Here is a 19,750-nt window from a genome sequence, read left to right as displayed (position 1 = left end):
GCTGTCTTTAACACTGGTAGCATGCCGCGACAGCGTGGACGTGAACCGTATGTGCAGTTGACGGACTTTGAGCGAGGGCGTATAGTGGGCGTGCGGGAGGCCGGGTGGACGTACCGCCGAATTGCTCAACACGTGGGGCGTGAGGTCTCCACAGTACATCGATGTTGTCGCCAGTGGTCGGCGGAAGGTGCACGTGCCCGTCGACCTGGGACCGGACCGCAGCGACGCACGGATGCACGCCAAGACCGTAGGATCCTACGCAGTGCCGTAGGGGACCGCACCGCCACTTCCCAGCAAATTAGGGACACTGTTGCTCCTGGGGTATCGGCGAGGACCATTCGCAACCGTCTCCATGAAGCTGGGCTACGGTCCCGCACACCGTTAGGCCGTCTTCCGCTCACGCCCCAACATCGTGCAGCCCGCCTCCAGTGGTGTCGCGACAGGCGTGAATGGAGGGACGAATGGAGACGTGTGGTCTTCAGCGATGAGAGTCGCTTCTGCCTTGGTGCCAATGATGGTCGTATGCGTGTTTGGCGCCGTGCAGGTGAGCGCCACAATCAGGACTGCATACGACCGAGGCACACAGGGCCAACACCCGGCATCATGGTGTGGGGAGCGATCTCCTACACTGGCCGTACACCACTGGTGATCGTCGAGGGGACACTGAATAGTGCACGGTACATCCAAACCGTCATCGAACCCATCGTTCTACCATTCCTAGACCGGCAAGGGAACTTGCTGTTCCAACAGGACAAGGCACGTCCGCATGTATCCCGTGCCACCCAACGTGCTCTAGAAGGTGTAAGTCAACTACCCTGGCCAGCAAGATCTCCGGATCTGTCCCCCATTGAGCATGTTTGGGACTGGATGAAGCGTCGTCTCACGCGGTCTGCACGTCCAGCACGAACGCTGGTCCAACTGAGGCGCCAGGTGGAAATGGCATGGCAAGCCGTTCCACAGGACTACATCCAGCATCTCTACGATCGTCTCCATGGGAGAATAGCAGCCTGCATTGCTGCGAAAGGTGGATATACACTGTACTAGTGCCGACATTGTGCATGCTCTGTTGCCTGTGTCTATGTGCCTGTGGTTCTGTCAGTGTGATCATGTGATGTATCTGACCCCAGGAATGTGTCAATAAAGTTTCCCCTTCCTGGGACAATGAATTCACGGTGTTCTTATTTCAATTTCCAGGAGTGTATATTCGGTCATATACACATTAAATGACATAGCTTAAGGATAAATATGTTATTGCTCTATATAACACATGTAAGACAAAAGTAGAGAACGACGCAGCACGAGGGAATTATCAGAATCGGGCAGAAATCGGTACATATGCTGAACATGTACAGACAAACAAGTGATTATAATTTCGGAAAACTTGCATGATTTGTTAGAGATAATGAGCTTCACAAATTGTACAAGTCATCAGCCCGCATGACGATCCACCTCAGGTCCTTATACAATCAATCATTCGGATTGGCGTTGATCAACAAAGTTGTTGGATATCCTCCTGAGGGATATGGTGCAAAATTCTGTCCAAGTGTCGCGTAAGGCCGTCAAATCCCGAGCTGCTTGGAGCGTCCTGCAAACAACGCTCCAAGCGTTCCCAGTTGGTGAGAGATGCGGCGACCTTTCTGGCCAACTTAGAGTTTGACAAACACGAAGGCAAACAGTAGAAACTCTCGCCATCTACCAGCAGCCACTACCTTCCTGAAATTACAAATAACCTAAATTGAAACGATCACATAGATAATATTGTGGGTAGACTGCGATTCATTGGCAGAACACTTAGAAGATGCAACAGGTCTACTAAAGAGACTGCCTACACCACGCTTGTCCGCCCTATTCTGGAGTACTGCTGTGCGGTGTGGGATCTGCATCAGGTGGGACTGACGGATGACATCGAAAAAGTACAAAGAAGGGCAGCTCGTTTTGTATTATCGCGAAATAGGGGAGATAGTGTCACAGACATGATACGTGAATTGGAGTGGCAATCATTAAAACAAAGGCTTTTTTCGTTGCGACGGGATCTTCACATGAAATTTCAATCACCAGTTTTCTCCTCCGATTGAGAAAACATTCTGTTGGGACCTACCTACATAGGGAGAAATGATCATAACGATAAAATAAGAAAAATCAGGGCTCGCACAGAAAAATTTAAGTGCTCGTTTTTCCCGCTTGCCGTTCGAGAGTGGAACGGTAGAGAGACAGCTTGAAGGTGCTTCATTGAATCCTCTGACAGGCACTTTATTGTGAATAGCAGAGTAATCACGTAGATGTAGATGTAGAAATGTAAGCCCAGGATAGTTGCTATGAGGGAAAACACTGGGGGAGGGAGGGGGGATAGAATTCTTCGACGTTCCGCTGTACTATACGGATACCGCAGATAACAACCAAAGGGGTCCTGCTATGAAATGAAATGAGGCCCCTGACCATCCCTCTTGGATGACAGGCTTTATGCTGGGTGACAGTCGGGTTGGTATGGCATCAATATCCGAGGCGTCGCCACGCACGTCTTCGTTGGTCATCGTGCTACTACAGCCAATGAGATTACAGGCCAGAGGCGCCCTTACGATAAATTGTTACAAAATAGTTGCTAAAGTAAGGGAAAAATAAAACTGACCTATTTAACAGAAGCTCTGTTCAATTATTCCATTCAGAATACCACTTTCAAGGCCAAATTTAATGTTTAGTTAAGTAAGCTAGAAATCGTACAAAACGTACACATATGAGCACATAGGGAAGGAACGAGGAAATTCATGCTTAAATTCATCTTCTGTGTAACTGTGGCATCTTTACATACAGTGCTGGAGAAAAATGTAAGTCCCGCACGTACGAAGTTAGCTCAGTGACAGGTAGTTCATCACTGTATGACTATAACAAATTCAAACTAAATGAAACAGATATGTCACAGTAAACGACGCCCAAACAGTTACATCAGCTCCCAGTGTCCCAACCCTGGGGACAACGCAGGTGGTATTCTCGCCTGCAAACTACCATGCAGGTGTCGAATGGAATCCTGCGATAGATTGTCCCAAACATTTCGTGAATTTTATTGCAGTTCGTCACGTGTTCTAGCAGACCCTAAGGAAATGTAAGTTCCGTCTTCACCAGTCCCCATACATGTTCAAATGACGATAGATCTGGTGATCTTTTCGCCCAGGGCAGTTGTACACCACAAAGAGCACGTTGGTTCCAAGCAGGCGTATGGGGACGTGCATTGTGCTGCGGAAGAAACACATCCCCTTGCTATCGAACAAAAAGCTGTAACACGGGGAAAACACCCTATCCAGAGTGGCGGCAATGGTTAGTTTATCCTACAGAAACACCAAATGTGACCGCGATGGTGCTCCCCACCGTGAAGTTTCGGATGGAGCCTGTGTGTCATGAGCGAATGCACTCTGCATACTTAACCACCATGAACGTGTATCTACATTACTCACATACATTTAGAACGTAATTTCATCAGTGAACACAAGAGTGCCATTCCATTATCAGCTCTTTCACAACACCAGAGTATCAGTGCTTGGCGGTGTCGTGGTGTCAGATGTAGCCTAGCAAGAAGATTGTTCCCAATGACACGTGATGGCTCACACCAAACGTCGAACTTGATAACCGTATGTACCACGACGATGGCCAGAACCTGATCTACAGGCGTGAAAATGTTCCACAGACCACTGCTGAATGCAGTTTACCGCAGGCCCCCAATACAACTCCATTCAAATGGCTGATTGTATGCACCTGTCAATGGTACATGGCTGTACCCTACAATGAACGTTTCAAACACTGTTCACCTCTAAAGTCAACACAGTTACTGCCTGCAGAATCAAAACAGAGGATGTCCAGACAGACCTCTTGAGCACCATGTGATCGCCATTGACTGTGACGAATGAATCGCTAATCCTACAACCTGCTGCTGCTAAACACGTTCCTTGATGATATTGCAATTTTCCTTTTGTTACTGTATTTAAATAATGAAAAGCAGATAGTAAGTCTATAAAGAAAATGTATACAGATGTGTGGATATTAAGGGAGATAGCTGGTGTCCTCTGCTATGATTTAATACATTATCTGTCAAGATTGCATGAAGAGTTCAATTGTTATTAATTTTTAACGTTTTTTACAGGAATATACATCTGCTCCCACGACATAACATCTGTAGTTTTTGGGATATACGTGATGCCTATGTCTCAAAACAAGTAACTGTGCCGTGATTACTCTGATGTGGTTGGTTCTCCTATACGTCTAAACTGTGATCTAGTGCCCAGTCTTAAAGTAATTATAAGTGGTCCAGTCTAACCGCTTTCCCCCAACTCCAGAGACCCACTTCCTGTCGGTGGGCATTTGGTGACTCAGCCACCTAATCTCGCCTCGGCCCCCTTTCGCACCAAATTTCTAGTAACACAGAGCTCCCCAGCATCTGGAAAAAAGTTTGTCGCAAGTTTATATAAACAACATAATAATCACGATAAGGAACTTCAGCGCTCGGTTAGATAAGGATAAATTGTTCCAAAAAGGTGCTTGGAAAAGGAGCAACATAATACTATAAAAGAGCACTTCAAAAAAATAATACAGGAGTTCATACAAAACATTCCAGAACAGTATGTCTGGCTACATTCCGCATTCGCTAAGCTTCAGGAAAGAATATGGTTCAAAAAAATGGTTCAAATGGCTCTGAGCACTATGGGACTCAACTGCTGAGGTCATTAGTCCCCTAGAACTTAGAACTAGTTAAACCTAACTAACCTAAGGACATCACACACATCCATGCCCGAGGCAGGATTCGAACCTGCGACCGTAGCGGTCTCGCGGTTCCAGACTGCAGCGCCAGAACCGCGCGGCCACTTCGGCCGGCAAAGAATATGGAAAACTCGCACTTAACAATGAAGAAAACTGTAAGTTACTAGCAGCTTATTATAAAAAATTATTGAACTACGAAAAACCGACCAAATAAGTGTAATTCGTTCATAATATTCCAAATGAAACTCCAGAACCACCAAGCATCGACTAATGTTGCATCAACAATGAAAATGCAACAGGGCCCTATGTGGAGAAGGCCTGCCAGCAGAAATTCTAAAATATAGTGAACATCTACGATAGGGTTCATAATCTTAAAGGGAAAAGTAGATAGTTTCTGGTACTCTGAAATGATTACAGAAAACTGGAAACTTGCGTTAGTTCACAAAACAGATATCAATAATTAGAGAGGAATTTTATTACCATTCTCAGAATACAAAACCTTATCAATAGCTCTTCTGGACATTTTAAATACTCAGTAATATACCGTAAAGAAATTGGAGAGTATCAAGCTAGATTTAGAAACAGCACCTTCTCTGCAGTGCAAATTTCAAAACTTAATAAAATAGTTAAGTATATGAAAACACAGAATACAGAGTTAGTGCTAGTATTTCTTCTTTTTTTAAAAGCGTGTGATTCGATGTACAGTGGCTCTCTTCTCCAAACCTTTAAGAAATTTGCAGTAAATAGGAAGACTCTGGAATTAATTTAACGAACTCTTACAAATACAATATTTAAAGTTAAATAAGTAACAGAAAAATGAAAGCCATCAAAGAAACCGGCACAAACACATTAAGGGAATAGCATAAAAGTCAAACATAGTGTAGGCCTGATGACCTTACGCGGAATAACAAACAGCAGAATGTATATTCACCTACAGTTCTTAAATTGAATGTCTCAACCTCACATAAATATCTAAAACAACGTAAATGACTAGGACACAATTGAACGATCCGAGAGCTGCCCTGTTTAATTCGTAAGAATACCCAGGGCCAAATAATAGGTAACCCACTACTATCCTAAGAATATTTAGCACACCAGAAACCTAGGCAATCTATGATAGTATCTTCTACAGACGTAGTGCCAAGTAAGAACCAAACAGTTATGGTCGTTGTCTCATGTGCTCCGCTACCAGAGCCTCCGAAATTCATCACTTGATCCGTCACGACTACAGGGTGGTTCTGCAAAAGATAGTGCTAATTTCGTAGCTAAATTCTGAAGTTAAGATAAAATTCATCAGATATCATATCTGCGTATCTCTCTCACCTTGTAACGACACAGTAAAACTCGTATAACAACATGAACGAAACATTAAATGAAACTATTTTAAGCAACAGGCAAGTGAAACTTTTTGTACTGTGCCATAAACTTTGCTAGTGGTATAGCCTCCGCACGAAGTTTTTCGCACGATATACGAGAATTTTTCAGACACTTATTTAAGCATTTTGGGCAACTAAACAAAAATTTCCAAAGTCTTTAAACTCTGACCAAACTTCTGATTGGCAATTCATTTCAGTCAAAGGATGATAGTGCCGAACGTGGATAAAATTCTGTACACTATTGCAATCAGACTGTCTTTGGCTCAGTTTGGGGTGATATCTACACCTGTAAAACTAGATCTGCACAATTAATTATTGGTAAAAATGTGTATAACAGACAAAGATTACTACTAATACTACTACTGTTACCATTGCTACTATCTAGTACAAAAGCTGACAATAGAGACCACACAATTTTAGTATTATTACTGGCAGAACAGGGTATTTTAATTCGTAATGATCACGAAAATACCGAAATCCATCCTTATAGCCACAAGCAGGGCCACCTACAGCAGAGCACAGTGTCTACCACAGTTATTTGGGTTCTCACTAGTCGCATCTGGTCAAAGTACAACACGTAATGCGTTACAGAGAGTATCTCAGTGGAGTAAAATTCATGTACATCAGCGGAAAGTTCTGGATGAGGTTCGTACAGAAATCAGTATCACCATTTTGTATAAGGCTATCTCCGAGCAGACGGGAAGTGTAAAGTATATTCCTATCAAAAACTTGATATTATTTCCTTTATGCAGGATATTAAGCATAAGAACATTCTTTGATTAAACAAAATATCACATATCTGATCAGTGTAGTCAAACTGCTATTACTTTCCACTAGTGCTCGTCTGTACCGTTATACACTTTACTTTCTGTATGTGAATGCTAATCCAGGAAGTGCTGTAGAGATTTGCATATGGTTTTCACTAATAGATTAATTCATGAAGGAAGTGTGTGTACCTCCCGCCGGAGGTTCGAGTCCTCCCTCGGGCATGGGTGTGTGTGTTGTTCTTAGCACAAGTTAGTTTAAGTAGTGCGTAAGTCTAGGGACCGATGACCTAAGCAGTTTGGTCCCTTAGTAATTCTCACACATTCGAAAGTTGTGTGTAGTCCTGTATAATTATAAATATTTCCTGCGAATTGATTGAAGTATTATGAATAAAATTACACCACCATTTTTTTTTGTGTGAATGTAGAGACTAAACTCAGAAACTACTATAGGAATTTTGATAGGGTTTCATTATTACTTGGACTCATTCACGAGGAAGGTTTGTGTGCAAAGTTTACTACCGCTCCCTCACACTAGTCATCATGCCGTAGAGAGAGCTACCCGTGTGAAGTCGGTTCGGATCTCTAATTTCAGCGTCCCAGATGCTGGAAGTATTCCGCTGATCGGCTGGATACACAAAACTATACATCAGTGTTTTAAGGTTCTTATGCCAAGAAGATAAAATAAGTAAAACTAGAATTGTCATGCCAACAAAGATGTGCCAACAATAGGAAAAGGATAGGGACAGGCTTGGCCATACTCATTTCGAAGGTAAAATTCCGACGTCCTACGTAATCATTTTAGTGAGATCCTAATTACTCAAATCTGTATAGCCAGCCGGTTATTTGAATTCCTCATTCCCCAGATACGAGTCGATTGCGTCAACTACTGAACTGCCTTCCTCACTTTAGTCCAAGAAACAGAAACGTGCTGTGGCTAAAGACGGGCGTAGGTTCAAAACTCGTTGCAGGGATCTCCTTATTGTAGCAATTAAATTAGTTTTCTATATCATAACTTTCTTTGCCTGATGTCAGATCTTCTACTAAGGTTGTGTATTTATGTGTACATTCTACAAGTGGCGCGCCGTCTGCCCTACAGTCAGCTTTCCTGTATTTGATACTTTATCGTTCCCCTCAGACCATGACACGTGTGGTACTGTTCTAATTACCCCCCAAGTTCTATAAGGGGGCACATTACGTGGTCATCTGTGCTACAAGAGAGTCGATCTGAGGGGATACTTGAATTTACGACTGATATGTACGTAAGTGAACTGGCAATCTGTGAGCCAGCTGACTTTCCAGTATCATGACTGTTGTTCCGATTACCGTGTGGCCATACAGGATGCTACGCGAGATGGCACATCAAAGCACCTGTGTATCGCACCCATAAGGAAGAATTGTACCACGCTCTAATCTCGATATATTCTCTTTGACAGACCAAGAAGTCGCCAGCAATCCGTTTGAGATATATGGCTTTCTCATATCGGTTGGGCTGCAATGGCTCGAAAGCGCCGCTGCTAGTTCCATTAAGATAACAGTATCTCATTATCGTATTGGTCGAGAGTAATTTCTAGTCGGTGGTTGCGAGAGGGAGGCTTAATTCGAGCCAACGGCGTGATCGCCGCCACCTCTGGTGGAAACGGGCATTTATGCTGTGAGTCTCAGAATCTTTGTCGTCCTGAGAATTACTATACTTTTTGTATCAACCTATTGTCTATGCCCGTACCATATTGCCACGCACCGCCTGCGACAAGGAAAACTTTTCTTATGGAAATTAAATGTTTGAATCGCAGAACACGAAGCAGTAAAAAATCTCGACGCAAATGCAAACGAATGAGATACCTACGAAGGGATCTATAAAGTCTAGATAGTACTCACCATGCATCCTAACACACTCTTCAGCCATTCTTGGCAGTGAATCAGGACACATGAATTGTTCACTTCCTCCTGCGACGTCTGCCTACTGCCAACGGGTTTCGTACACATGAATACTTTTAAATGTCACCATTGCTAGTTATCCACCGGATTCAGGTCTGGTGAATGGTTAGATCTAGCTGTCGGACCACCACGACTAATCCATCGCTAACGAAACGTTGCGGTGCGGTACTGTCTCACTATTTATAGAAAATGGAGAGGTGTCCTGTCGTGCATAAACCTCTGCCCTTCTGTTTCTTCAATGGTAACTTTCCCCATTAGCGCTGATAATTCATCGCGCAGAAATCGGTGATACAGAGCACTTGTTAATCTGTTTGGTAAAGTGTACGGTCCTACAGAATTCCTGTCCATACACAGATACTGAATCGATTCTGATGCCTGGTCTGTGATTTGCATATGCCCTTAGGTATGTGTTGTGGTAATCTACTAAGCTATCTCTTGTGAATCGAAATAGAACACATTATTCGTGACAAGTGAGTGCAGATACTGTGATCATAGGTAGCTTAATATGTAGCCACTTCAATGTGTGTTTTATTCTCTGCGTCTAACTGTTTTCGCCGGCCGATGTGGCCGAGAGGTTCTAGGCGCTTCAGTCTGGAACCGTGCGACCGCTACGGTCGCAGGTTCGAATCCTGCGTCGGGCATGGGTGTGTGTGATGTCCTTAGGTTAGTTAGGTTTAAGTAGTTCTAAGTCCTAGGGGACTGATGACCTCAGATGTTAAGTCCCATAGTGCTCAGAGCCAGAGCTAGTCTGTTTTCCCCAAACAAGTCACATTATTTGCTACCGTATATTATCTGCATGGTAGTATCTGTACCACTAAGAGAACTACGTCTGTTAGTATACGTGTCATAATAGTTTTGCGTCCACACTTCTTCAACTGACTGGCAGCCCAGGGGAAAATAAGCATTAGTGGCTTGCTCTAGCCACGTATACGTGGAGGTGCTAACCAACCTAAAAACGTACTACTCCTAATAGCCATAATTATTAGCCTGAAAATGAGTAAATACAGATGTAATGTTTTTCAGTACACTGTCTTTAGTCCTTATACCATAGACATCCTTTATATAAGCGTATATCTTTCTGAGTATACAAAGTAGAGTCAATGACTCCTTTCTCTTCAGCCAAAATTTGAAATAGACTGAGTACGGAGCTGAGGTTATCTCGATTGGGAATGTTTATGATGGGGTTTCCAGTTTCAGCACTTACATTACAACCAAAGGAAGCATTGCGAGGAACTTCGTCAGAAATGGGAGATAGAATCTACTTTCAATAGCCGGCCAGGGTGACCGAGCGGTTCTAAGCGCTTCAGTCTGGAACCGCGCTACCGGTACGGTCACAGGTTCGAATCCTGCCTCGGGCATGGATGTGTGTGATGTCCTTAGGTTACTTACGTTTAAGTAGTTCTAAGTTCTAGGGGACTGATGACCTCAGATGTTAAGTCCCATAACGCTCAGAGCCATTTTAACCCACTTTTAATATAATTCTGGAAAAATATGATGCATACAAAAAATGAAAGCCTAGTATATGAAAGTGTATATGGTTATGAATACCGGAGTAAAGAGTAACGTCGAAGACTTGCTCCACATGTGCACATAAAAAGAAAAGTCACCACCTTGCACTCTTATATTTCTGTGAGTGGCACAGGCTGCTACAGAACACACATCGTCCTTTTTAGCTAAACATTCCAGTAGGGCACGAGTGGGACAAAGGGGTTCCAATTGTATTTGGAATTTCTCGTACCAGCATTCCAGCGGGGAAAGGAAACCTCCAATAAACGTTGGTCGAAACAGAGAATTGCAGCTGTTTTATTTCTGGATCGGCTTTGGCCAGGATTGGTTCAAATGGTTCAAATGGCTCTGAGCACTATAGGACTTCACTTCTTAGAACTACTTAAACCTAACTAACCTAAGGACAGCACACACATCCATGACCGAGGCAGGATTCGAACCTGCGACCGTAGCGGTCGCGCGGTTCCAGACTGTAGCGCCTAGAACCGCTTGGCCACCCCGGCCGGCTTGGCCAAGATTCCAATCAAAAATTAAATAACGTGTGTCTGCGTACATGCGTTCGTGTCTGTATGTGTGTGTGTGTGTGTGTGTGTGTGTGTGGGTTGGTGGGTGGGTGTGTGCATGTGTGTGTGTGTGTGTGTGTGTGTGTGTGTGTGTGTGTGTGTGTGTGGGTGGGTGGGTGTTTCTGGGTTGGTGGGTCGGTGTGTGTAGCTCGCACGTGTCTATATCTATGTTATGGTCACTGATTATTTATTTATTCTTCATACTCTCATGGGTGGCTGTGAGATCACAAATGATATCAACGTAATGTCTTACAGTTACCAGTAACCTAACACACATTTTAATTCGGAACACAGAGAAGGTTTTTATACGACTCAATAGCGACAGACGAAGTGAAAGGAGTAACAATTTAATTACGAAAACTGTTAGAATTGTATTGCTGTAGACTTACACTCAAGCCTTAGTAATTTACGTATTCACTCTTGTATCTTTCGCTCACAAAGTCACCACTAGACGGTTTGGTTAGGATGCTAAATAAGGGCAAATCACATTTCTTCATCCGCTAAAAACTTGCATTAATGCGACAAATCACCTAAATGTAAAAGATTTTCTCGGTCACTTTCTGCGTAGATTTGTTTCCCCCCTCTTTCCAATTGTGCCAACTTGTGTCATTTTTCAAAATGCTTGTCATACTACACTGTCCAGCGACATTTATGTAACCACCTGTCAGAAGCCTGCATAACCACTTTTTGCAGCCGTTATCGCTGGAATGTACTGAGAGGGATGTGGAGCCGCGCCGATTCCAGTGCAGTGACCAACTGCGCTGTTTCTCGGTTGAGGATCCATGGTACAAACAGCCCCATCGAGGTGGTCTCATAAATTCTCAATTGGTTTAAATCGGAAAGTTTGTTAGCCAGGAAATTACGGTAAATTTATTCAGCTGCTCTTCGAACCAAGAACATGCACTGTGAGCTGTGTGACACATTGCATTGTCCTGCTGGTATATACCATAGTGATAAGGAAAAATAAACTCCGTGTAGGTGTGGACAAGGTCCCCAGGGATAGTCGGAGACTTGCGTTGATCCACTGTGCGCTCCAGCATGACGAAATCACCTAGGGAATGCCGTCCGGCCTGGATCCTCCCGACGATTTTTGATGGGTGTTTGCTTCCAGTCGCCTCACGCCGTATACACCAAATGCCATTTGTCCGATGGAGCATAAAACGTGATTCATCTGAATGACTTCCAGTTGTGGTACTGGTGTGCAAACTGCAGCCTTCGTCAACGATGAACAGCAGTAGCATGGGTGCATGAGCCAGGCGCCTGTTGCGGAGACGCATAAACAGCAACATTCGCTGAACTATCGTTGAGGAGACACTGTTGGTTCATCGGTCAGTTGCTCGACAGTCGCACGTCTATTCGGCCGTAAACGTCTTCGCAGCCTTCGTTCATCCCTGGCGCACCACATTGGATAGCGCCATTCTGCCACGCACCTTGTACCTTAGCGATGGCGGCACGCGAACCGTTTCCAAACTCAACCGTTGTGGAAATCCTTCCACACTGACAATGATCATGTCCTTTAGGACGTCAGATAAATCGCTCCGTTTCTTCGTTACGAGAACGACTGCATCATTTGCGACAAGCTTTAGATACTCTCCATTGATAGTACTGCCATCTGTCGGAATTTTTATGGAACGCTGATGTCGAATATGGGAGCTGGTCACATTAATGTGGCTGGACCATATAATTTCTGGGCTAATGTCTGTCAGTGAGAGATTGATAATTTGGTAAGCACTCACGAGGTTAATATTTTTTTATGGTGCATGCGACTGTCTATGACTGAGATGCAATAGCTGCCAGCATCAGTATGTTTCTCCATTCTGGCAACTCACTGCCCTGGTTCTTGAAAAAAACGCTACCTCCAGCGGCCGTATAACTTCCGAAAGTTTGCTTCGCGTAATTACGAGCTTATAAAGTTTCGTAAAGCCATATTAGATTAACTCGAACTGCCAGGGCTTTCGATAAATGTAACTTTATTGATAAACCGTGGAAAAGAGTAAACCGTTGTGTCAGACACCACGAGAGGTGATTAGTGCTTTAGAAATCAGGCAAATAAGACATCACTTCAAACAGAAAGAAACCTGATCGATGTCAGTAAATGCCGGAGAGCAATTTCCCACTAGCGAAGTTATTTGCCTTTTTACGTTATTTTGTTACTGAGGCATGGTCGATGCTCTAGTTTCATCGTTCTCGAAACTCCTCGGCAATTTCTACCTTTCTGCTACTTGTACTTGAAGGCCATATGTGACCTCGGCCATACTAGTGCTTTGTTTTCACAAATGATATTATCTAATAAAAAAGGCTGAATATACATGCACTTTTTATGCTACTATCCCCTGCTCAAAACACGTGGATCACTTGCTGCTGGAAATTGAGCAATGTAATGATATAATAACAAAAGCTCTGACGTAAGGGATACTTTTCAAAATGTCAAAATACATCATTACAACATATATCTTTCACATACAGTAGCCAAGTGGTAAAGAGCTCAAAAAAAGTTTCTATATGAGCTGCTTAAAAAAGAAAAAACAAAAAAAAGTTTTTCATCATGTGCATACCCACGACGAGTGTGAACGTATATCTTAGTCGAGCGCTAATCGAAAGATAAACCTTGTGAAACTATACATAATAACTGCAGAAAAAATAAAACAATAACCAAAGCCAGTCTATTCGAAAGTGTTAGTTTCCCCACACATATGAAATCGTAATCTGCTGATCGTAACATACGGTAGCGTATTGGTCCGCCCCACGCACCTTGGTATGCATGGAACCATCTTGGGACGGTATTGGCAAGGTGTTCAAGCCTGTCCCACTCTTCCGCGGTGCTCCTCCTTTGTGTAACCAACGTGTGATGAGGTTTTCTGCGATGATGCACGGCACGTTTCAGCTGCTTCCATGCTTCACAGGTCGAGTACATGTAAAAGGATAGCATGGACCGTTTGGCTGACTTCTTCGCACTAGGCGTTCATTAATTGGTCGTAGTTGTGCTCGCTCATTATTTTTCTAAAGATGAACCCATCCATTTAATTCTGACTGTAGGACTCGATGGTAGGTTGGAGAATGCTATACTGATACGGCAGAGCCCTCAAGCTACCCTCGACAACATTGACAGGCGTGCAACGACCTATTATGACACGAGCCCAAAACAAAAAGACGCAACTCCCTGCTGAACCTGTGTGACTGCATTCCTGAGAAGTACGTTAGTACTAGGGGCATTCGATAAGTAATCCAACACATTTTTTTCTGAAAGCAGGTTGGCGTTATTCAGGTTTCGAATAATCCATATTATTCAACCCTATTTTGGCTTTAAAACCCTATCGTAATCACCTTTCAATACGACGGCCTTTCACCATCTTACGGAGAGGGTTTGTACTTTTGTACGAATCGACATCTTGCTGCATCAATAGCCTCGTATTATCCACGTACTTATTCCTATGGAGAGCATCCCTCATTCGGCAAAACAGTTTGAAGTCCGGGCTGTAGGATACGTGTGGATGATCGATCCAATGAAGATTTGTGAGTTCTTCTCAGTTACACAGACTTGTGTGGGTGAGACGCCCTGCTAAACGCAGGACAGGATAGGTTGTTGGAATTGTGGACCAAACATTACACTACAAATTCTTGAACTTATTTATCGGCTGAATACGCCACTTTATTTTGTAACTTAATGGCACAACCACTTTAATTTAAAAAACGGCTCAAAGCTATTAACTCAAAATTCAGGCACCAAAGAGGTCAGAAGGCCTCACGTTAAGTAAGTTCTACAATTTGGTTGAAGGCCCAAAGTCTAACACTTGAAAAGAAGAAATCTTAATTTAAAGGCGGCTTAAGGCCCATGATTTAAGACTCAAGGTAAAATTAAATAAAAAAATACAAGGCAGAAGACCTTATCTTCAATTAGGCTGAAGGCCCCAAACAGCCTGATGCTCGAAAGACAAATCTCCTTAATTTAAAAGTGGCTGAATGCCTCATGACTTAAAACTCAAGGTAAAATAAATTTAAACAACAAAGCCTTATTTTAAATTACGCTGAAGGCTCCAAACAATCTAATACTTGACAAGCAAAGAACTTCAACTTTGAAACGGCTGAAGGCCCATGACTTAAAACACAACTAAAATAATTTTTAGTAGGCAGAAGGCCCAAGGCTTTATCTTTAAACAGTATTTTAATCAGGCTGAAGGCACAAACAATCTAACACTTGACATGCAAGGAATTTTAATTTTAAGCTGCTGAAGGCCCATGACTTGAAAAACCACTAAAATGAATTGAACCTTAGTTCAGAACCATCAGCTCTGAGCCATACAAATACACACAACAGAAAATAAGAAAAGGTATTGCAGCTGACGGGGCTCAGAAGTTTCAGGGGTCGACCGGCACTTGAAATACCAACGATCAGGCAGTCGGCCCAGCCATTCTCGACCTGACGACAACTCAACCAACAGACAGCCAACGGACCCACCAACAAGGTAACTTGCGATCCACTCGACCAGCACACAACCGAGAATTCAATGCAAAACGTAAAAGGCATGGACGCCTAGAACTAGGCATACATTAAGATGTCAAACTATACACAGTGCTTGACAGTGACGACATGGTGAGGAAGAACACTGCCTGAATTTGCATCAATGGCCAGAACAGTTAACCAGAAAGTTAACGGCCACAAGGCAGAAAATTCCGCTGGTGCACTTCAATTGCAAATAACCAAATACAGTTAGACTCCACCAGACGGTGGCTAAACCTTCGCCAACTGGAAAACACGCGGGAATGTCCCAACAGCCAACAACAGTCTTGACTTGTTGATAAAATGAATCCAAACTCCCATGTCTAGGGTCGGTAAGCCACAGACCTCGTAGCGATGGGAACAGCCGCACACACTCCGTCACTGCATAGAGACCGCCATGGGGCCCGGCCAGTCTGCGCCCTTGGAGATTTCCTCGCTGCTCCAGGCCAACCGACCGATTGCTCGCACACCACTATGGAGACAGCACTGAAATAACTGAGCAGTCGACATCACAAGCTACACACAGTTTCACGAACACTTGCACGAAGGACTAGACAATACTAACGGCAGCGACTGTGCAATAACAAGGACGAATCACGAGTCGGCACACGCAGGCAACCCATAAGCGATCGCTGGTCAACATACACGTCATCCGAAACGATGACTGACCGACAACCAACCAAGGTGGTCTGCACACAAGTGATATGTATCAGCAACTGTCGGTCGAGTCGTGGCTGTCTGGATCTCACTGCAACCGCACCCTGACTGAACTTCTGACGCATCCAAAGTCCAACACTGCCAGTTCCGAATTGCACTCCTAGCGCCTTCCAACTCACTGGCAGATCCGAACTAGCTCCGAACACACAACAACTGGGAAGTAACAGCAGATAGCAAACATAATACGCCAAGGTTTATATCGCTAAACGCCACTGCTGCCGCTCACGGGGAGGCAAGGCGGCAAGTCAGTGACACCAGTAATTGAAACTGACGTAAGGAGGTGATAGTACAGTAAAAACAGGATGTCAAATGAGATATGGCATTTTTGTGGCGAGTAATCATTAGGGAGGATATAAAACAGGAAACCGTCACCATGACTTTACTGGCTGAGGTTGGGTCTTAGCTTCTCCTTCGGAGAGGTGGGGTGGCGCCACTCCATGGTTTGTCGTTTGTCGTTTTGTTTCCTGTTCGAAGGAACAAACACATGTTTCATCACCTGTGACGGTCCCCCCCCCCCCAAAAAAAAAAAAAAAAAAAAAAAAGAAGAAGAAAGACTATCAGGATCAGCCCCGTGATGCGCAAACAACTCTGAACTAATGGTCCTTCGTCAGTCTTTACGGTCTTCTGTCAGGGGGAGGAGTAGCCTAACTGGTGGACGAGCGTATCAGCACTACTGACAGCGGCATCCAGTCGAGGAGCGAGGTGTTTGATTGCGATCCGTCAGTCACCTCGAATGAGAGTATTCGCACACTCCAACATGGCAGGAGTCACAGCTATGTGGTGCGGGTGTCCGGCAAGCCAAGGATCGGATCTTGCGATGATGACAGACGACTCGCCCAGCGACTCTCCTTACTTTTGTTCACTGCTAGGTCTCCGTAGACATTCCGAAAGTGCCTATGAACGTTTGCAATGGTTTTCCGTCAAAAGAAGCTCAACAACAGCTCCCTGCTTGGAACGCTCCTCCGTTACAAATACCGTTTTGAAGACTACCTGTATCACCGTCACCTGTAGTAACTTTATGAAACTTTGGTCCTGAAGCGGAATATTCCATTATGTCCCACAACAAATCAGGAATTTTCTCAGCAGACAATGGTGAGAAAAAAATGTGTTGCATTACTTACTGAAAACTCTTCATACAGGGTCGACTACACAGCTCTTCGCCTGCCCAGTTAGCCGAGCGGTCTGATGCACAGCCTTCCGGAGCGGGAAGGAGCACCTGGTCCCGGCACGAATCCGCCGGCGGACTTGTGCCGAGGTCCGGTGAGCCGGCCAGTCTGTGGATGGTTTTAGGTGGTTTTCCATCTGCCTCGGCAAATGCGGCTGGTTCCCCTTATTCCGCCTCAGCTACACTATGTCGGCGATTGCAGCGCAAACAAGTTCTCCACGTACGCGTACACACCATTACTCAACCACGCAAATATAGGTGTTACACTCGTCTGGTGTGAGACGTTCCGTGGGGGGGGGGGGGGGGGGGGGGGGCACCGTGGGCCGAACTGCACAATATCCCTGTGTTCGGTGTGGGGCGGCGGAGGGGTGAAGTGGACTGCGGTATTCGTCGTGGGGTTCTGAACCGCTGCGACGGGGACGGAGCCTCTACGTCGTTTCTAGGTCCCCGGTTAACATACAATACGATACAACACACCGCTCTTCTAAGACGACCGTCCGGCGTCAGAGATGTCCAAGGTTTGCACAATGAAGGCTGGTTTCTTTCCAGGTGCTTCCGTACCCAGCGTAATTTTGCTGAAAAAGTTTCACCTGCTCACACAGCTCATCAGTCTTCTGATTGGTTTGATTTTTTCCGACAAGAATTCCTATCCTACGCTAAACTCTTCATCTCGGAGTAGCATTTTCATTCTACATCCTCGGTTGTTGGCTATATTACCCTCAATATCTCCCCCGATTACGGCGGAGGCTACTCTCTGATGACTTAAAACATGACCTACCATTCTGTCCCTCCTTGTCAGTGTTTCCTATACGTTCCTTTCTTCGCGATGCTGCAGGAAACTTAATCATTCCTGACTTTATCAGTCCATCCTATTTTCAGTACTCTAGTGTAGTACCACTTCCAAACGCTTCGATTCACTTCTGTTCCGGTTTCCCACTTTCTGTGATTCTCTGCCGTACAATGATGAGGTCCCATACTCCGAGGAGCGTAGGGGACGATGCGGGAGACCCGCACTGCTGTACTAGGCAAGGTCCTTGCCATTGCCTTCTTCCGACCGTAATGGGGATGAATGATGATGATGATGATGATGAAGACGACACAATAACACCCAGTCATCTCGAGGCAGGAAAAATTCCTGACACCGTCAGGAATCGAACCCGGGACCCCGTGCGCGGAAAGCGAGAACGCTACCGCAAGACCACGAGCTGCGAACCTGCCGTACAATGCTGTGCTCAGAAAGTATATTATCAGAAATTTCTTCCTCAAATTAAGGCCTATGTTTCATACCAGGAGACTTACAGTCGTCATCCGGAGTTGTTGATCATGGTTCACCACTACGAGCCATGCGTCCATGACTTACGTCTGACGATAGCGGCCGATCGTTCTGATGACATCAGTGCGGTGCACGCCAATTCGGTGGGCAACCTCCCTTGCTGACAAATATTCTTTCTGTAAAGTGACAATGGTCGCACGATCTAATCTTAAATTTACACTTCGAGGCAAGCTGACAGAACGATTTACACAGGCTGCTAGCAAAAATGTTCTACTGAACTTCATTGAAGCTTCAGGATTACGTTTACCTCTCCTACACAACTGGCTGTACGTAGCGATTTCCTGGGCTGAAAAGAGTACTGAGAAAAAGATTTCCAATTCGTCACGGAAGGAACGTGATATGTTCCAACAAATAGGTACAGTCTTCAGCATGATTGTCTAGTAAGATGACAGAGACCAAACGTTGTTCGCTTGGACACTAAATACATCCGTGAGTGATCTCGCAGTGGCCATGTGTCTGTGGTAGTGTGGGACTGGATGTGTTACCGTTGACTTCGAATATTGCATAGGATAGATGGTCGACCTCATGCTACCCAGTATACCCGCATTATGATTAATATTGTGCTCCAATCAGTAGGACAACTATCTCCTGAAGCATTATTATATTTCCAGCACGACCTGCCTCCGATACAGATGTCAGTGATGGTGCAAGAATGGTTTGCAGAACAGAATAAGATTTCTTTCTCTATTTACCTGCTTCTGCATGAGACATAAACCCTACTGAGAAAGTATGGGTACAGACGAAGCGGATCACGACATTAAACTGGCCTACAACTGTGCCAAGAACCCGTAATGCTTATTGAAATGTCACCCTAGCTACCTCGAATGAGGTGGCTGTAAACGAGAGACTGATTACCCACTTCCAAGAGTCCCTTCCTCGCAGACTGCTGACAGTCATTGAGATTGAAGACCTTTAGATGGCATATCTGGTGGTGGAAACCCACACACTGCCCCCTTTGTAGGGCCGAAAGTATACTGCTGGAAAAAATCGCAGCATCAGAGAATAAGTAATGTGTAGTAATGAAATTTCGGAAATAGATTTTGCTGGGTAAAATATGCAAGCGAGTAGCACAGCAAGATCACAGATTAATATAAGTGTGAGATATTCGCAGGTTCGAATCCTGCCTCGGGCATGGATATTTGTGATG

General features: G+C 44.6%; 1 protein-coding gene across 1 annotated transcript in view; it reads left to right on the top strand.

Annotated features, from left to right (window-relative positions):
• The window catches only part of LOC126260623 (trace amine-associated receptor 8a-like), a 198,407-nt gene that overhangs the window by 144,964 nt on the left and 33,693 nt on the right, over positions 1 to 19,750 (top strand). The window lies entirely within an intron of this gene.

Source organism: Schistocerca nitens, chromosome 5, assembly GCF_023898315.1.
Source record: "Schistocerca nitens isolate TAMUIC-IGC-003100 chromosome 5, iqSchNite1.1, whole genome shotgun sequence".
NCBI classification, from domain to species: domain Eukaryota; kingdom Metazoa; phylum Arthropoda; class Insecta; order Orthoptera; family Acrididae; genus Schistocerca; species Schistocerca nitens.
This window is presented reverse-complemented; position numbering and strand designations above follow the sequence as displayed.